The following is an 18,653-nucleotide window of genomic DNA, read 5'->3' on the forward strand; positions in this document are numbered from 1 at the left end:
TGTCACACGATAATTTAAATTTTTTTATTTAAAATAAAAGCTTAAAGTTATAATTTTTTTAAAAAAAAACCCAAAATTTTCAAAAATTTTCAAAAATTTTAAAAACCTCCCCCTAAACTTTGAAAAACCTAAATCTAATCCCTATACCCACACCAACCACCACCATTGTCGTCGATCAAACCTTCACTCGATCGTGCCTCCACCAGCGACCAGTTACACGACAGTAAGGATGACCATCTTGACTAAATTGTGAGTCCACGGGGCCTAAATCATGACTAAATCTCGAACATCCATTGCCCTAAATCGCGGCTCAACGGCACCTCAACGACTATCTCAACAACAAGGACAACGCCATCTGACTAGGGAGATGAAAAAGATGGCATCGAAAATGGTGGTTGTGGCTAACGAGGGAGTTAGGGTTAGGGATTTAGGATTTTTAGGGATTTAATTTTTTTTGTAATTTTAGATAAATTAGGGTTTTTTAAAATATAAACATTATTTTTAAGTTTTTTTAAATAAAATTTTCAAATTATCAAAATGTAACATATGTTACGTAACAGTGAAATTTAACGACGGTTACAACCCGAACACCTAAAGTGGTAACGTTTGTAACATTAGGCACTTGGATGATTCAAAAAAAAAGTTTAGGCACCTATTTGGGAAAAAGAGTATAGTTTGGACACTTATTTTATAATTAAGCCTAAATGAAATTATGTATAACCTTCAAAAGTTTGAGTTTAATTGTTATTTAGGTCCCTCTTAGTTTTGAAACTAATTAAGCCTTGACCTATTATATTTTCAGTTTAAATTTGAAGTCCCTTTGGATTTCAAAATTAAAAAAAAAAAAGATCATAACCCCTCATTTTTTTTTATTTGATGATTTAACTAATAGGTTTTGACCGTCATTTTATTCCTACTTATATTTGTTCATAAGAAGTTTCATCATGACTACATCCTTGTAAGAGGTCTTTATAAGGATTCTTTTTTAGCATATTGACAAACAATAAGGATTCATTTTTAATATACTAATAATTAAATTATTTTGAAAATAAAGATTACGTGTTATTTTTTTAGAAACCGATAATTTTATTAAAAATAGAAAGTATTCAAATTATAATAAAAGTTTACAACCACAATCGTAAATTAAACACATAACAAAAATATTTTTCTAAACACTAGAAAACTAGTCACTTAAGATTATAAGGACCATACAGTTAAAAAAAAACTAACCATATAAACTCGAATAAATGGTAGATACGAACTGTAATACCCTAAATGTTGTCTAGTGACTAAAATGTAAGTTTTGAAAGTTTAGTGGCTAAAGTATAAACTTTGTAAAAGTTTAGGAACCAAAAATGTAATTTTAAAAAGTTATATATTTTGGCCTAAACCAAGAATTTTCGTGGTAATTAGATTTTCGGTACGAGATTTGTGTTAAAATCTATAAAGCGATAAAATTCGGTATAGAAATCGGATAATCGGATCGAACCATAATTTTACGAAAATTTTATGGACGTTAGATAATGGTTGGAAATATTATTTTCATATTTTAGATCAAATAAATTTAGCACATATTCGGGTAATTTTTCAGTTTGGGTCGAACAATGGAATTTTAGTGACTAAAATGCAATTTTTGAAAGTTACATGGCCAAAGTGAAAAGTCAAAGCTAAGTTGATTCATCTTTGACCAAGGAATATTTTAATGTAGAATACGGTAATGACAATTTGTAATTTTTAAGAATTATTAAGGGTATTTTGAGATTACTCATTAATTGAATTTTAAATTAAATTATATTAGTTAAATGCCGAGTGTATTGGTCATTAAATGCTAGAATAATCAAGACAATCAACATATTTTCAGCTATTCTTCTTCATTTGGCCGAAACTATCAAGCTTACAAAGGTAAGAATTTTATTTTGATTTTTGAAGCCATACACTTGATTTTTTGATTAAGCTATTAGATAGAGAATTAACCTATATGAAATTCTCTATCAAAATATTTCATGATGAAGAATTGAAGAAAGATATTCTTTCTGACGCTCATTATAGTCCTGTCAGGATTTGAAATATTTTGTATAAATATTTCATGGTGAATGTGCTTGTATGTTGAGATTGAAAATTAGGGTTTATGTAGGGTTTTTGAATTTTGAAGAATTGATGAAGGATTTTTATGTTTTTGGTGTAGGAGATTATTCCTAAAGCATGTATGATGATTAAAATTATTTGTACATGCATATATAAGGTTCGACCATACCTAGGGTTTGTGAGAATGTTTGAATTATGATTTAATTTGATGTTGTGAGGATTGAGATAGCATGAATTTGATCATAGGAGATTGAATTCATGCTTGAAATTGAATAAAAAGTTCACCTATTGTAGTATGAAGCATTCGACCATAGGGGAAAAATTAGGGAAAATGTTGAAAATTTTCCTATGGTCTAGAATGAATATTAGAAGTGTTCTATGTAATTTGGAGGTTGATTTGAATCAATTTGGAAGCTTGAATTATAAAAAGGGCTAGTTTGCAAGTTATGAGAATTGTGGGACTTAAATGTGAAAATGTGCAATTTGAGGGATTTGTTTGTGATTTTATAAAGGTGTTGTATTATTTTGAACAAGAAATTTCAATGCTGGAAATATTATTAACATGCTGGTTTTTGAGTTTAATTATTGAGCTTGGATCAAATTATGAGTTTATAAAGTTGGGTGATTGAAATTGAAAGTTTAGAAAAATTTGGGTTGAAATTTGCAATTTTTTGAATGTTGAAGTATTGATTTGAGTATTTTATTAAAGTGTTGGAATTTTAGTAATTAATGTGCAATGATCATAATGGTGAAGGATCATTATGAATTAAATGAAAAGGTTGAGGTGAATTCTAAAAGGAATTCACAATTTGTGGCTTGATTGTGTAATTGGCAAAAGTTAAAGTGTTAAGGATGAAAATAAATAATTGTGGATTTAGATGAATATTTTGAGAAGTTTGAAATTTTGATAAAATTATAACTTAGTGTTTGGATTTACGGAAGCTCGAATTGACAACCGAAAGAGTTACAAAGGGGGAAATTGATAAAAATTTGTTTAAGGAGTAAGGAAAGAAAAAGATAAGACAATTGACACAAGGATTTGTAGTAGTTCGACTTATCAACTAAGTCTATCTCTAATACCTTAGCTCCTCAATAAGGATTTTCTAATAAATTCACTAATTTGTTCTTTCTTTTTCAAGGATCAAGAGTAACCTTTAGGAACTCCCTATCTTTTCAATTGACTAAGATAAAACCAAAAACTCCATTACAAAAGGATAAAAGAAGTAAGCAAAGAAATCTCTATAAGGTAGGTGTTTACAAAATTTAGCTCATTAAAACACAAATATTTACAAGAGATTTGGAATAAAGAGTGAAAAGTTATTCTCTTGTATTTGATTACTTGGATAGGTGTTCTAACCCTTCTTCAAGTGTCTTGAACTTGTATTTATATGTTGGAATGAAGTTGTGGCCGTTTTTAGCCGTTGGTGATGTTTTTTTAGCTGTTTGGGGATGAAAACTCTGCAAAATAAAACTGCCTAAAATAGAGGGTATTGGTACTCCTAAAGGGAGTATCGATACTACCTTTGTTTATACTTAAATCAACTAGTCGTTACTAGCCGTTGGGGTCTGATGGTATCGATACTATGCTTATGGTATCGATACTATTATACAAAGTAGTATCGGTACCCTTTTGGGTATCGATACCCCTTTGTGTATCGGTGTAACACCCCCAACCCATATTCGACCCGGATCCGAGTCCGAAGCGTCACATTGACTTTTCAAAAACATTTACTTGTATAAAATAGTGAGTAATTTAAAATTTCTTATTGCATATAACTTATTCAAAACCTTTATCGAAGTATTCAGAGCTTATACAGTATATTATTTTGAATACATGCCAACTAGAACTATATGTATTAAAATACATATTATTCACCTTTCTTCTGATCTGACCTTTGGTAAGAAGAACTGACATGTCTTGCTCCACATTGTTCTTTACTCTTCTTACTTTGGTAACCTACGTGTGAAACAATCACACGCTAAGTCGATAACTTAGTGAGGCAATAAACATAAAATATAAACTATAGCTTGTAATCATGTATAAACCATTACTATTATCACTCATACCCTTATTCATGTAACAAATCCCTGTAACATATATGCAATATATATATCATTACATATAAAAACATATACACACATATATTCCTCACTCATCATTTCTATCATTAGCCTTATTTCACTATCCATATTATTATCATTTATATGTGTTGATCATATCCTCTTGAACCTAACCTTGTTAACCAACATATGTTTCGTGTAACCAAACAATACACATATCATCATATGACTCGTGCAATACACATATCAACATATATCACAAAAGCATATTTTTCACATGTAATATATTTATTGTTATATCTTTGTCTAGCCCATGTACATTTCTGAGAACTATAGATATGTGAGTTTATAGAGGTTGTGCACTAATGCTGTCACCACAGCTCGTATAAATGCACCGAAGTGCCACGTAGAATTGCACCATAGTGCCGCGTAGAAATGCATCGAAGTGCCATATAAGGTTGTCCCTAAGGACCACATATCATTCCTTAAGAATCATATACATATGCCAATGATCAAATATGTGTCTCAAAAGACCTCACACATGTTCCAAAGAATACATATATGTCCCGAAGGACCACGTAGACCTTCGACTCTTGGCTTGCCAACTATACCTCTAGCTCTCATGACACATAATATGGGCATTAATATTTATGTTATCATGCATTCACATATACACATAGTCTTTTTATTACATTTTTATAAGATCACACGTAGTCAAGTAGTTCATTTCCATATAAATCACACATACACGTAGATCACTTGCACGTAGAACATCTTTATATAATCATATGATTCACTTTCACTTATCACATATATTTTTTTCTTTCATATATCTCATGACATATATCACATGGCTCTTTATTTCATTCTCATATGATCACATAATCATGTAGTTCCCTTCTCATATCACTTTGCATGGTTTTACATAAACATATATCATATCTTATTCATATATATATATATATATATATATATATATATATATATATATATATATATATCTGCAAATACATGTAAGCCCATATTTTCTTATCTTATAACTTACGTTACATATGCCTGTAATCTTATGACTTATTGTTAAGTAACTCAAATAACATTGTATTATTATATACTTTGTTCCATAACCATATATTTACATACCTTATAATTACCTAGTTTACTCTATTTCACACATAGTCACATAATCACGTAATTTACTTACACATAGATCATTTCCATACCTAACTCATTTAACACCCAATTCTTCATCATAAAGTTATATTATATATTCATATAATATCATATTATCCTATAAGTAAATATTTATCCTATGGTTTGGTATCATCATTTATACTCAATTCCCTTCACTAATATATTATTCTCATATTACTCTATAGTCTAATCTTATTTAACTCATCACCTTTCTCATGTATTCATATAAATCTATTATATTGATTCTTATAATTGATCATGTATACTATTAACATGTATGGTCACCTATCATATAACCTATTTCACATTCCCATGTAATCATATAGATCATTCATATTAATTCATATACTTATCACAATGTATGTATTCACACAAATCATTTAATACATATTGTAATATATTTATCACATATACCCAAATCAAACATATGCCTATGATCATAAATTAATGCATTCTAATATGGGAAATAGACTCGTCGCAAGTCTTATTTCCATTAAACATCATAAACTAACTTGTATGCACTCACCTGAGCCTCACTAAGTTCCAATCCACTTTTATGCTTTCATCTCTTTCGATCGAATCTTGACTTGATAATCGTTCCGGGACTTGTTCGTTCTCGATATCTATATGATCATACATTGATACATATCAGTATTCAATTGATATACGCTAATCTATCATTTCTTGTAACATCCGCAATACCGGGTTAGTGACCAAATTGTAAAATTTTAGAATTTGGTGACTAAAGTAGAAGAATGAAATAGTTCAATGATTATTGGATACTGATATGTATCAATATGTGATTATGTAGATATCGAATACGAACAAGTTTCAGAACGATCATCAAGTTAAGATTCGATCGAAAGAAAGGAAAAATCATAAAAGTTGATTGGAACTTAGTAAGGCTCAGGTGAGTGCATATTAATTCGTTTATGGTGCTAAATGGAAACAAGACTTGTGACAAGTCTATTTCATATGTTGAATGCATGAATATATGATTATATGTATATACATGACATAAATTGTATGTATGCATGATTATATGTGTTAACATGCTTTTGAATGAATGATATGAAAAATGAGACAAACAAAGTATGGTTGATATAGAGTAATATAAGAATAGCTCATAGGTTATATGATAAAGATGAAACCATATAGGAACATTAATTGAGTACTTGATAATAAGTCATAAGGTTATATGCATAGGTAATATAAGTTATAAGATGAGAATATATAGGAATATCAAATAAGTTATGAGATAAGTTATGTGACATGATATATATATGAGTTTATGTGATATAAAAGTGTATAAGTGAAATAACATGATAGGTGATAAAACCGTAAGCCTATATGATTATGTGTTATATGTTACATGATATGACATGCGAGTTACATGAACAAATGAGAAATGGTATAAGTCATATGAAACGATCTACGTGAATACATGCACTTGTGATACATGTGATATGAGATATATGGTTACACATACATGTGGTATGTGATAGAAGAGAAATAACAAGTGATATGAAATGTTATAAATGATAATACCCATGTTATGTGATATGAGAACTAGGGGTATAGTTGGTATGCCAAGAGTCGAGGGTTTACCTATGTCTTTCGAGACATATGGACAGTTTACCTAGGTTCTTCGGGACCTATGGACAGTTACCGAGGATCTTTATGACCTCTTGATAGTTACCGAGGATCTTTATGACCTCTGGATAGTTACCGGGGTCTTTGTGACCTCTGGATAGGTCCTTCGGGACATTTATATGAGTTGTGGTGACAGCATAGTGGTGCACAACCTCAATAGACTCACATATCTACAGTTCTCACAGGTGAACATGGGCTAATAAGAGATAACATGGAATGTAATGTATATGATATATGTGTGTTAGTGATTATTGTATATGCTATAAGATATATGATATGAGCTTAATTGATCATATAAACAAGAGAATAGAAATATGAAAGGTGATAATATGATAATGATAGGAAAGAAGATAATTATATGTATGCGTGGATATATATATATATATAGATGAATATATGAATGGTGCATAGTAGGAATTATTATATGTATATGTGGGTATGATGCTTGTATGTGATATGTTAGTAGAAATTGTTCAAGCATGATTACGAGTTAGAGTTTTATTATATGTTTTATGCCTCACTAAGTCAACGACTTAGCGTGTGATTGTTTCACACGTAGGTTACAGAAGTGAGAAGAGTAAAGAGCTAAGAGGAGCAAGACAGGTCAGCATTTTCCTTACAAAGTTTCATATCAGAAAATAGATGATTTAATTGTGTATGGTTAATCTGAATATAGTTGGCATGTACTAATTAATTGAGCTGAATATGCTCCGATCGATTTTGGTTATTTTGGTCAATTTATGTAAATACACAGTTTTTATTTTAATGAAAGTTTTAAATTTTCTTTGAATTTTGTCAAGAGTCAAAGTTTGAAAAGTCAATGTGACACCCCAAACTCGTATTCGGGTCGGATACGGGTTGAGGGTGTTACATTTAATGTGACACCCCAAACTTGTTCATGTTCGATATCTACATAATCACATATTGATACATATCAGTATCTAATAATCATTGAACTATTTCATTCTTCTACTTTAGTCACCAAATTCTAAAATTTTACAATTTGGTCACTAACCCGGTATTGCGGATGTTACATTTCTTAGACCAAAAGAAAGTTATAATTTTATTTCCCTTGAAGTGCATCGATGCATTCTACAATGTATCGATGCATCCCTTAACATGTGCATCGATGCATTCCTTATGCATCGATGCATAAATTGCATTCGATGTTTCCATTTTTAAGGGTGCATCGATGCACTTCCTGTGCATCGATACACACTGAACAATTTCTGGCAATTTACCCTTGATGCATCGGTGCACATTGAATGTGCATCGATGCACATAGCCTAGAACTATCATTTTAGCACGAAAATCATCTCAAATCAACTCAAATGCTTCATCTTTCATCCCCTTTCATATTCTCAATTCATATGCACATGCTTAAACCAATTTATATCCATATAAATCATCTTCAACTTCAAAATCTTATCTTCCTTATGAAATTCAAGAATCATACTTAATTTCTAACATGTTCCAAATTCCATTTTATGACTTCTAACTTCTTAATCAGACCCTTGACAAGTCAAATTTAACTTCCAACTCTAGTTATGAACTCTATTTCACGATTTCACCTAAGAACCTCAAAACTTTAATCCCTCCTAACTCCATCATACTTTGATTTTAAGATAACTTAAGCTTTCCTTAAGCTTAGTTATCATCTAATAATCAAAACCCAACCTTAAAATCAACAATTAATCCATAAACAAAGAAACTCACCTTTGAGCTTGGAGATACGGGAGGAGGAAGAAGAAGAAAGAAAACTCTGGATAATTCTCCTTTTCCACGTGGTTCCTTATCTTATAAAAGGAATATAAAAAAATCTTACTTATCAATTAACCATTTTACCCTTTAATTCATTCCATAATTACTAAATAACCTTCATCATATTTCCAATAAATCATTGAACTATTCAATTATCCTACTTTAATCACCAATTTCTGAAACTTTACAATTTGGTCACTAACCCGGTATTGAGGATGTTACAATCGGTACCATTTTTTTCATTCTGAAATTTAAGTATGTTGGTAGTATCGATACTACAATTTTTTCATTATGGAATTTAGGCAATGCTAGTAGTATCGATACTACCTAGTAAGTATCGATACTTCCATTACCTTTGGTATCAGTACCATATGAACAATATCGATATTGTTCATGAGGTATCGATACTGTAAAAATAGTATCGGTACTACTTGTCCAGAAAAACATTTTATGCTTAAATTCCAAGTTAAATGGACTTTGAATTATTTTTGAAAACTTTGGAAACTTTGAATAAATTCAATTCAAGTCCAAAAAAATTTTGCCTTAAATTGTTATATCAAAATATAGTTCAACACTTAGTTTAGTAATGATTTTTATTTTATAGACTTTTATATTTTTAAGTTTAAATTATGTTAGTTCGATACTAACATATAGCTTGAATATGTTATGTTATGATGTCATATTGTTAGACTACGATAAACCTAGCGATCTAAACGACCTGAAAGGAAATGACAAAACACAAGTAGAAATATCGCGTAAAAAGCTCGGTAGTGAGGTAAAGGTGAGTGCAATTTATTTATTTAATTACTCTAACTGAGGACGGCTTGTGATAAGTCAACCTCATATTATTTTATTTCAAAGAAATTATTTTTGTTTTAATTATGAAATTATTGCCATAATATTTTATTAAGTGTTGTGAATGATTTAACTTCCCTTTTTATATTTTATGATTTGGAAATGATTATTCTGATGTAATTTTATTTAAATGGTTATGAATCAAAATGAAAGTCCATTATATGTTACATTGAGAGTCATTGGTACAATTGACATGCCATGAGGTGGAGTGATTTTTATTATGATATATTGTGGTGTTACCAATGGGTACACTAGTATATATTCCGATGTGATTGCATTTTGTGTGCATATTATTGTTATGATGTTATGCACTGTGTGTGCTTATATGTTCTGATTATGATGATAGCACTGAAGTGTTTATTCTGCACACTCGTCTAACTCACGTACCTTTCTTTTCTTAAATATACTATGGGCTATAAAAATGAGATATGAAAGTTCTGAAATGTATTTGAATGAAAAGTAATGTTGGCTGATTATTCTGTCTGATATGGTTTATTATGATTTTGAAAAAAATCATAAGATAATTCTTTTCAGGTTTCTCATGATGGAGATAGCTTGAGATAATTTATTTGAACATTTTAAGATTTTATTTGATTTATTTTGAAGATTTTAATGTATTTATGATATGTCATATTTTTTTATCTCACCTTGAGCTATTACTGCCTCACTAAATTTTACTTAGCGTTTGATGATTTTCATGTGTAGGTTCGGATAAGGTTTTAGACGTGCAGTGAGGAGCCTCCTGAGCATCTTTTTGGACATCTTCTATACTATCAGAATCAGTAAGACATCTTTGATGTTATTTTGACTAGTAATGGCATGTATATTTATGTTGTCAGTAGTTATCCGGATTTTGGTTAAATGATTTGTAATAGTAAACTACGACTATTTTATTTTGAATAGACTAGATATATTCGTATTAGTGAATGAATTATATATGCTTAAATATTATCATAGTTTAAAATGAAATAGTAATTAAGCAATTATGTATAAAAAGTAGAAAACAATATTAAACCGCCTAAATTGTTGCCTAATAATGAATCCATTTTTCATGATTAAATATTATTTTATGTTTTATATGAACAATGGAATAATGATGTTTTAAAAGAAACAAAATTTTAAGCATTTGTGTTCTGTGAATGTTTGTCAAGTTGATGTGACATTTATAACTCGTATTTTGAGATGTATACGAGCTACGGGTGTTACACGAACAAATATGAAAAACATTGACAAACGAACCACAAAAGGGGATTAAACTATTAAAAGGTCACCGACAAATCGTAAATCAGAATTGAGCGACGTAAAAATACTATCCACGAATGCAAATCATATATCCAAATCCAATATGATAGTTCAAAGAAAGAAAGATCAACATGATAACAAAAAAAACGTCATCTTTATCAGTCGCGGCAATGTGAAATATTCAACCCTAAAAAAGGATAAATAAAACTAACAATCAAACGACCGAAAACGTGCCATAAAGACAGAGAAAAACGTGTCATAAAAGCATAAGAAGACTTGCCATAAAGGTTGAATTATTAAAATAAAAAAAATACACTATAATAAAACAAATGAAAAATAATGAATATTGACGATCAACACCAATATTGATGTCACCTTTGATCACAAAAATGAAGAAAAAAGAGACCAACGACCGCTAGGTGAAAAGAGAGAAAAATAGGGCTAAATTTATGGATCATATCTGCTTAAGTTCACTCGAATTATCTTCTTAAATGTTACAATAACAATCATATCACTCGAATTAAGATTCGATTAGTTGATAATTAGAATTTTAAATTGGGTGCAAATAGTGTAATTATTGCATCCTTAAATGTATCAAAAATAAATCATTTTACTTTAGGAGATTGACCGGTTGATGGGGGCAATTCAATAAGGTTGGTTCCCTTAAATTAAGCACGTCTTAGAGAAATAATTAGATTCTAACCATCATTAGATTCCTCATTAGTTAACCTTTAGATCTTTCATTTCAACCCCACCTTGATTTTCTTACTATTTAAAATGCTAATCACTCGTAAATCAACCCCATCCTTAGAAGATAATATAAACTATTTAAATTAAAACACAAATACTACAACTTTAAGATTGTTTATGCTTGAAATTTTGATTTCCCTAACAAACATACCTAAGGGTTGGTGATTAATCGGGTCCGGGTCAAATCAAACCAAATCTAAAAAATAATAATCTAGATTTAATTAAATTAAATGTTTTATTTTAGATACTAAAGTATTTTATTTTCGTATTCCATATAACTGGGTTTAAGCCCTTTTTAGTATAAAGCTATGATTATTCTAATAAAAATGAGGAAAAGAGGGTTGGTTAAGGTTTATCACAACTAACTTTATCAAATAATTATTGTGACATAAATTTGGGATTGTGAGGACGTCAAATGGAGTAGATCAACTAGATGACCAAATAAACGTCAAATGGAGAGAGGACGTCAAATCCAATCCTGAGAAAAGAGAATGAGTATTACAAAGGCAGATAAAACTAGTCTTGATTTCATACGAATAGTAGAAGACTATGGACATCAAATCCAACCTTGAGAAAATAGAATGAGTATTATAAAGGTAGATAAAACTAGTCACGATTTCATACGAATAGTAGAAGACTATGTTAAAGTATACGCAATAGTATAATGAATAAATGAGTAGTGAAGAGAGAGAGAGAGATTGTAAAAAACTTAAAACCCTAACCACCTCTAATAGAAACAAACAAACTCATGTATTCAACACCCTTAACAGCATACATGATAAACACACTCATGCATGCATGATATACATCAATATTCCCCTTACTGCTGAACATTTGATAACTCCAAACCTTCAATATTCCCCTTTCTGCTAAAGGTTTCTGAACTCCAAAACTTTATCCATATGTTGAATGAGCAAAATTTTTTGTATATGTTTAAAAAATAAGGGTATTGACAACGGTTTTGCATAATATCAGCGACTTGCTCATATGTAGGGACCTCTAGAACCTACAGCTTACCAACAGTAACTATTTCTTGAATGAAGAACAAATCAAGTTCCACATGTTTGAATTTAGAATGAAGCACATGATTTGCACAAACAGCAACGACACTTGAGTTATCGGACCACAGAGTGAGTTTACCAAGGGAAGTAAGATGCAACTCGCTTAACAATGACTCAAGCCATGCAATTTCAGCAACAACACAAGCGACACTCCGATATTTTGTCTCAACCATCGACCAAGCAATGATCTGTTGTTTCTGTGAGCTCTATGACACCAATACCCCAAAATAAATGCAATAACCTGATATGGAACGCTTATCATCTGCATCAGCTCCCTAACTCGCATCAGCAAATCCTGTCAACGAAAGCCGAAAGGAAGCCATAAAATGTAGACCAAAATCAATTGTTCCTTGCAAATATCGTAATATTCATTTCACAGCTTGAAAGTGAATATCAAGAGGAGCTTGCATAAACTGAAACACATGATTTACAGTAAACCCTATATCTAGGCGAGTAATCACAACATACTCAAAGGCTCCAACAATGCTTCGATACTGAGTGACATTCTCCATCGAAGTACCATCCTTGACAGAAAGATTGTAGTTAGTAACCATGGGAGTAGGAAGTCCTTTTGCATCACCAAAACCTTTTTATTGTAAAAGCTCTCGAATATACTTTTGTTGGCTCAACAAAACACCTCATGACTCATAGGATACCTCTATCCCCAAGAAAAAATTAATCACACCAAGATCCTTCAAAGCAAACTGCTGATTCAACTTATCAGCAATAGATTGCACCTCACTCACCTTGTCACCTATGAGAATTATGTCATCTACATAAACAAGAAGATATACTACGCTACCAACAGCTCTTCTAACAAATAGCGATGAATCATACTTTTCTAACACAAACCTCTCTTATTGTAAGTATTGTCTAAACCTCCCAAACCAAGCACGAAGGGTCTGCTTCAAATCGTAAATCACCTTGTGTAACTTACACACCAAGCTGCCACCACCAATCTCAAAACCAGGAGGTTGTGTCATATAGACCTTCTCTGTTAGAAACCCGTTTAGAAAAGCATTTTTGATGTCAATCTGTCGCAGTTGCCAAACTCTCGACAATGCCAGAGAAAGAATTACTCTCATAGTTGCTAGCTTCACTACCTGGTGTCCTTAGTTTGTAAACCTTACTAACACTTCATATTACGTCCTTAAGCTTCTCCTTAGCTTTAACATTGCTTGATCTTGATTTCAATCATAATCTAAATGAACATCGTTTACAAAACATACACATTTCAAGCCATATGCTAAAATCTTACTAACAAAGCATACAATAGAAAATAAATTCCTAAAAACCTTTCGATGCTCATTCTATACAAACTTCATATCACATCATCAATGTTGACCTTAATACTTCAAATTGACCAATAAATCCCTTTTTATCCAAATTCACCCAAAGTTTACATAACATTCTTCAACTTTCCATTTTAACTACCATTTATGAATTCTTTTAGAATTCATATCAACTTTCTATTTTATTCCAAATATTCCTTTGCCTTTTAGCTTCAATTCAAGTTTCAAACAACTATTAAATTTCCAGCATCTAATTTTCAGCCAATACCTCAACAACTCCACAATTACCACTTAAGGCACTAACTTTATCAATATTTGCCATTTAGTACTCAAACTTTGCCAACTTTCTAAAATAATCAAATTTCACATTCTAACATCAAATTCAATATTCTAACTTTCAATTCCAGCATAGTACATAATCTTTCTAACATTTTCATATAAACCACATAATTTTACATAATTATCGAATAGGTCTTCCAACTTTCATAAAATTACAAAATGGCCTAATTAACTTTTTAAAGCTTGTAGAACCTTTCAAACATCATTTCTAAGCCTAGGGAATTTTTTCACAATTTTTTCGCAATTAATTTCTTAGGGACGAATATCATAGTGGTTAGGGTTCTTGATTTTCACTTGATTCAAGCATGGATTCCACCTCTAAACAACATTTCAAAGCTTCTACAATCAAAGCCCTAACATAATTTAACCAAATCAAAATTTTCTCAAAACCCTAGGTCATGGCCAAATGGAATTTCACCCAACTTCAAGTAGTTTTAATCATCATACAAGCTTTAGAATTAATCTCCAACATAAAAAACATAAAAAACTTTCAACAAATCCTCAAAATCAACAGATCCTAAATAAACCCTAATTTCCAAACTCATCATATAAGCATGATCTCCATGTAATATTTATACCAAATGATAGAGAATTTCAAGGGGATTAATTCTCTATTTAATAGCTTAATCCAAAAATCAATCGAATAAACTTGAAAATGAACTTGAAAATTCTTACCTTAATAGCCATGGTGGTTCACGTTTGGGCTTGGAAGAATATGAAATTTTCTGATTTTTTCTTCAATTAAAACATAATGCACTTGGCTTAATCTAATATAAATTAATTTAAAATTCTATTAATGTGAAATTATTATTTTACCCTTAATAAAATATGATAATTTCAATTTTCCATTTTAATATCACAAAGTCAAATATTAACAAATAAAAATCCACTTTTCACCTTTACCCTTGAAAATTTTCAAAAACTACAATTTAGTCACTAAATTTTTCAATTTCAGCTAAATATGTAAAAACGACTTCAATTCCACTGATCCACATTAAATTTCACTTTTTTAAATTTTGGAAATGATATTTTCAACCTTTATCTATCATTTTTCAAATTTTTTTAAAATTCCAACTCGATTCGATTATCCGATTTTCTTTCGGACTTTATTGCTTTATAGTTTTTAACACAAATTTTTGATCAAAATTTTGATTCCATGGAAAAATCATTCTTGAGATTGAACTATTCATTTACGGGATCAAAATACCTAATTTTAAAAATTACCCTTTTAGTCCCTAAATGTTTTAACTTTTTACTTTAACCACTAAACTTTTAAAATTTATATTTTGTTCACTAACCAAAATTTGGGATATTACAACTATTGGCTGAATAGGTAGAATAAGCGTAGGTTTAAGCTCAATCCCAACCCCCTGATCAAGAAACTATTGATCACGTGCCAATGATGAAACACGAGTAGTAACAACGGGTAACACTCTTGAAGAGATTGGTGAATCAGTATAATGCTAACTTTTTGACTTACATGCCTCTTATGGAAAAATTGCTCATCAAAAACCATATGTCTTGAGACAAATATCTTCTTGTTATCATCTAAGCACCTATAACTCTTGTGTGATGTATTGTAGTCGAGAAAAACACAACACCTCGACTGATACTCAAGCTTGTGTTGGTTAAAAGGCATCAACAGTGGATAACATGATAAGCTAAACACCTTTACCATCGAGTAGTTAGGGAGTTGAGAATATAAAGCTTCAAAAGGTGACTTTCCTCCTAACACCCAGTGAGCAGACGATTTATCAAATTAACTGTCGGAACAAATGCATAACTCCAAAATTTCAGAGGTAGACAAGCTTGAGAAAGCAAAAAAAGACCCATCTCGACAACATGACGGTGCTTTCTCTCGGCCTTACCATTCTTCTCAGACATACTCGGGCATAAAATCTGATGTTGAACACCATTTGCAAGAAACCATCCTTTAAGAGCTTGATACTTTTCACCATCATCGCTTTGTAACTCTTTAATTTTTACTCCAAACTAAACGTCAATTAACTTGTAAAAATTGAGAAAACATTACAGTACCTCTAACTTTCTTTTAAGAAAGTAAAGCCAACTAAACCTGCTATGAACATCAATGAAAGATGCGTAATAAAAAAACCCACCAATGGATGAGACTGGCGTTGGCCCCTACACGTTCGAGACTACTAATTGAAATGGTTCTATATGTTCAGTTAAAGAACTACAAAAAGGTAGCTTGTGAGCTTTACTCTGTAAGCATGCATTACAAACTAAAGACAATTCATTTTCATTAGTAGCAACATTCCACAACTTCAGTACATATTTTACTACAAAGACAGAGGAATGTCCTAAATGTTTGTTTCATAAGTCTAACAAGCCTCGAGACTTTGACATATTATTTAGTTGAAAAAACTACTCCTCCTTAGCAGGTGAAACTAGTTGTATAAGCCCTCATCCGTGAGCCTCCCTCTCAACAACACAGTCTGAGTCCAACCATCCTTCACAAAACATTCAAAATAATGAAACTTGACAAATATGTTATTATCATAAGTAAACTTGACATATTCTATGTAGGACTGAATAACAAAGAAGGATGATTGGAAGGGAAAAATGGTCATTTGACCAGTAAATGAATTAAAATTTTGTATGGGTTATTATTTTCTGCACGTAGAGCTTGAGGGATGGAAACCAAGATTTTCAGAGTTTTCTTCCTCCTTCAGTCGTAGACTTTAAATTGTCAAGGTGAGTTTCTTGCTAGCTGATTAGTTATTGAATTTAAGCATGGTTTATGTTCTTTAGATGATAGTTAAGCTTAAGGAAAGCTTAAGTTGTATTAAAATCAAGAGATAAAGGAGTTAGAAATGATTAAACATAAGGGGGTTCAAGTGAAATTGTTGAAAAGGTTTAGTAAGTTAAGTTGGAGATTGAATTTGATTTGTCATTAGTTAAATTAATAAGTAGGAAGTGTTAGAAATGAAATTAGAACAAGTTGTAAATTTAGTAAGATACTTGGGGTTCAAGATATAGGATAATATTTTGAAGATAAGAATGTGTTATATGAATATGAATTGATTTAAGTATGTGTAATTGGGTTTAAGAGTATAGAAGGGATTAAGAAATGAAAGGTTTAGGTTAATATTGGTAAATTTCAAGTTAAATGAGTGCATTCTGGGATAGCAGTATTGGTATTGATTCATCTAGTACCAATACTTCAAAGGTAAAAGAGTGATATTTGGAAATAAGCTAAAATTTGATAAGTCATTCAAGGAGTATCGATACCTAAAGGGTAGTATCGGTACCAAAGGTACCGATACCATAAGTCAAGTATCTATACCATTTTGAAGTAAGGATTCTAGAACTAGGAAAGGGTATCGATACCAATGAACAGTATCGATACCAAAGCTAGGGAAGTATCAGTACCATACATTGGGTACCGATACTACTCAAAATGGAAATTTATATTAAGCATTTCTTTTAGCTTGGGTTATTAAGGATCGAATTATAATACTTAGAATTCTGATATGCATATCAAATGTATGATTGTGTAGATATCGAACATAAGCAAGTTCCAGAACAATCGAAGAGTTAGGATCGATCAAGAGAGAGATAAAGTCATAGACGTTGACTGGACTAAGTTAGACTAAGGTGAGTGCATACCATAGTATAGATGTTGTTTTATGGAAATAAGATTTGTAATAAGTCTATTTCTTATATTTGATTTCATGATCCCGTATTTATGTACACGCATATGTTATGAGCATAGTGAGTACATGCATAACTTACACATGTTTTAATATGTTATGTGATCCATGCGAACATAAGAGAACAAAATCTAAGTTATATGATATAAGATAAGTGATTATATGTGTACATGTGATATATGAGATGTGATTACATGAGAAATGATAGAAGAGATATGAAATATGGAACATATAAATGTTCAAGCCCATGTTATGTGATATGAGAGCTGTAGGTATAATTGGTATGCCAAGAGTTGAGGGTTCTATGTGGTCTTTTGGGACATATATGTAATTATTTGGAACATATATGTGGTTCATTGGAACACATATTTGGTCCTTTGGAGTATATATGTGATCCTTAAGGAGAATTATATGTGGTCATTTAGAACATATATATGATCCTTCAGGATATATATGTGGTCCTTCAGGAAAAGTTCTATGTGCCCCTAGTGGGAATTTATACGAGCTATGGTGACAGCATATGTGCACAACCTCAATGTACTCACATACCTCAGGTTCTCAGTAATGTACATGGGCACATAAAAGATATAAGAAGAATTACATACCTTATAAGATGACATGTATTATTTGTGAAATCTATGATTATGTATGTTATGGTTGAGTAGATATGTGATGATTGTGATTACATA

Source organism: Hibiscus syriacus, unplaced genomic scaffold, assembly GCF_006381635.1.
Source record: "Hibiscus syriacus cultivar Baekdansim isolate YM2019G1 unplaced genomic scaffold, ASM638163v2 tig00109987_pilon, whole genome shotgun sequence".
NCBI classification, from domain to species: Eukaryota; Viridiplantae; Streptophyta; class Magnoliopsida; order Malvales; family Malvaceae; genus Hibiscus; species Hibiscus syriacus.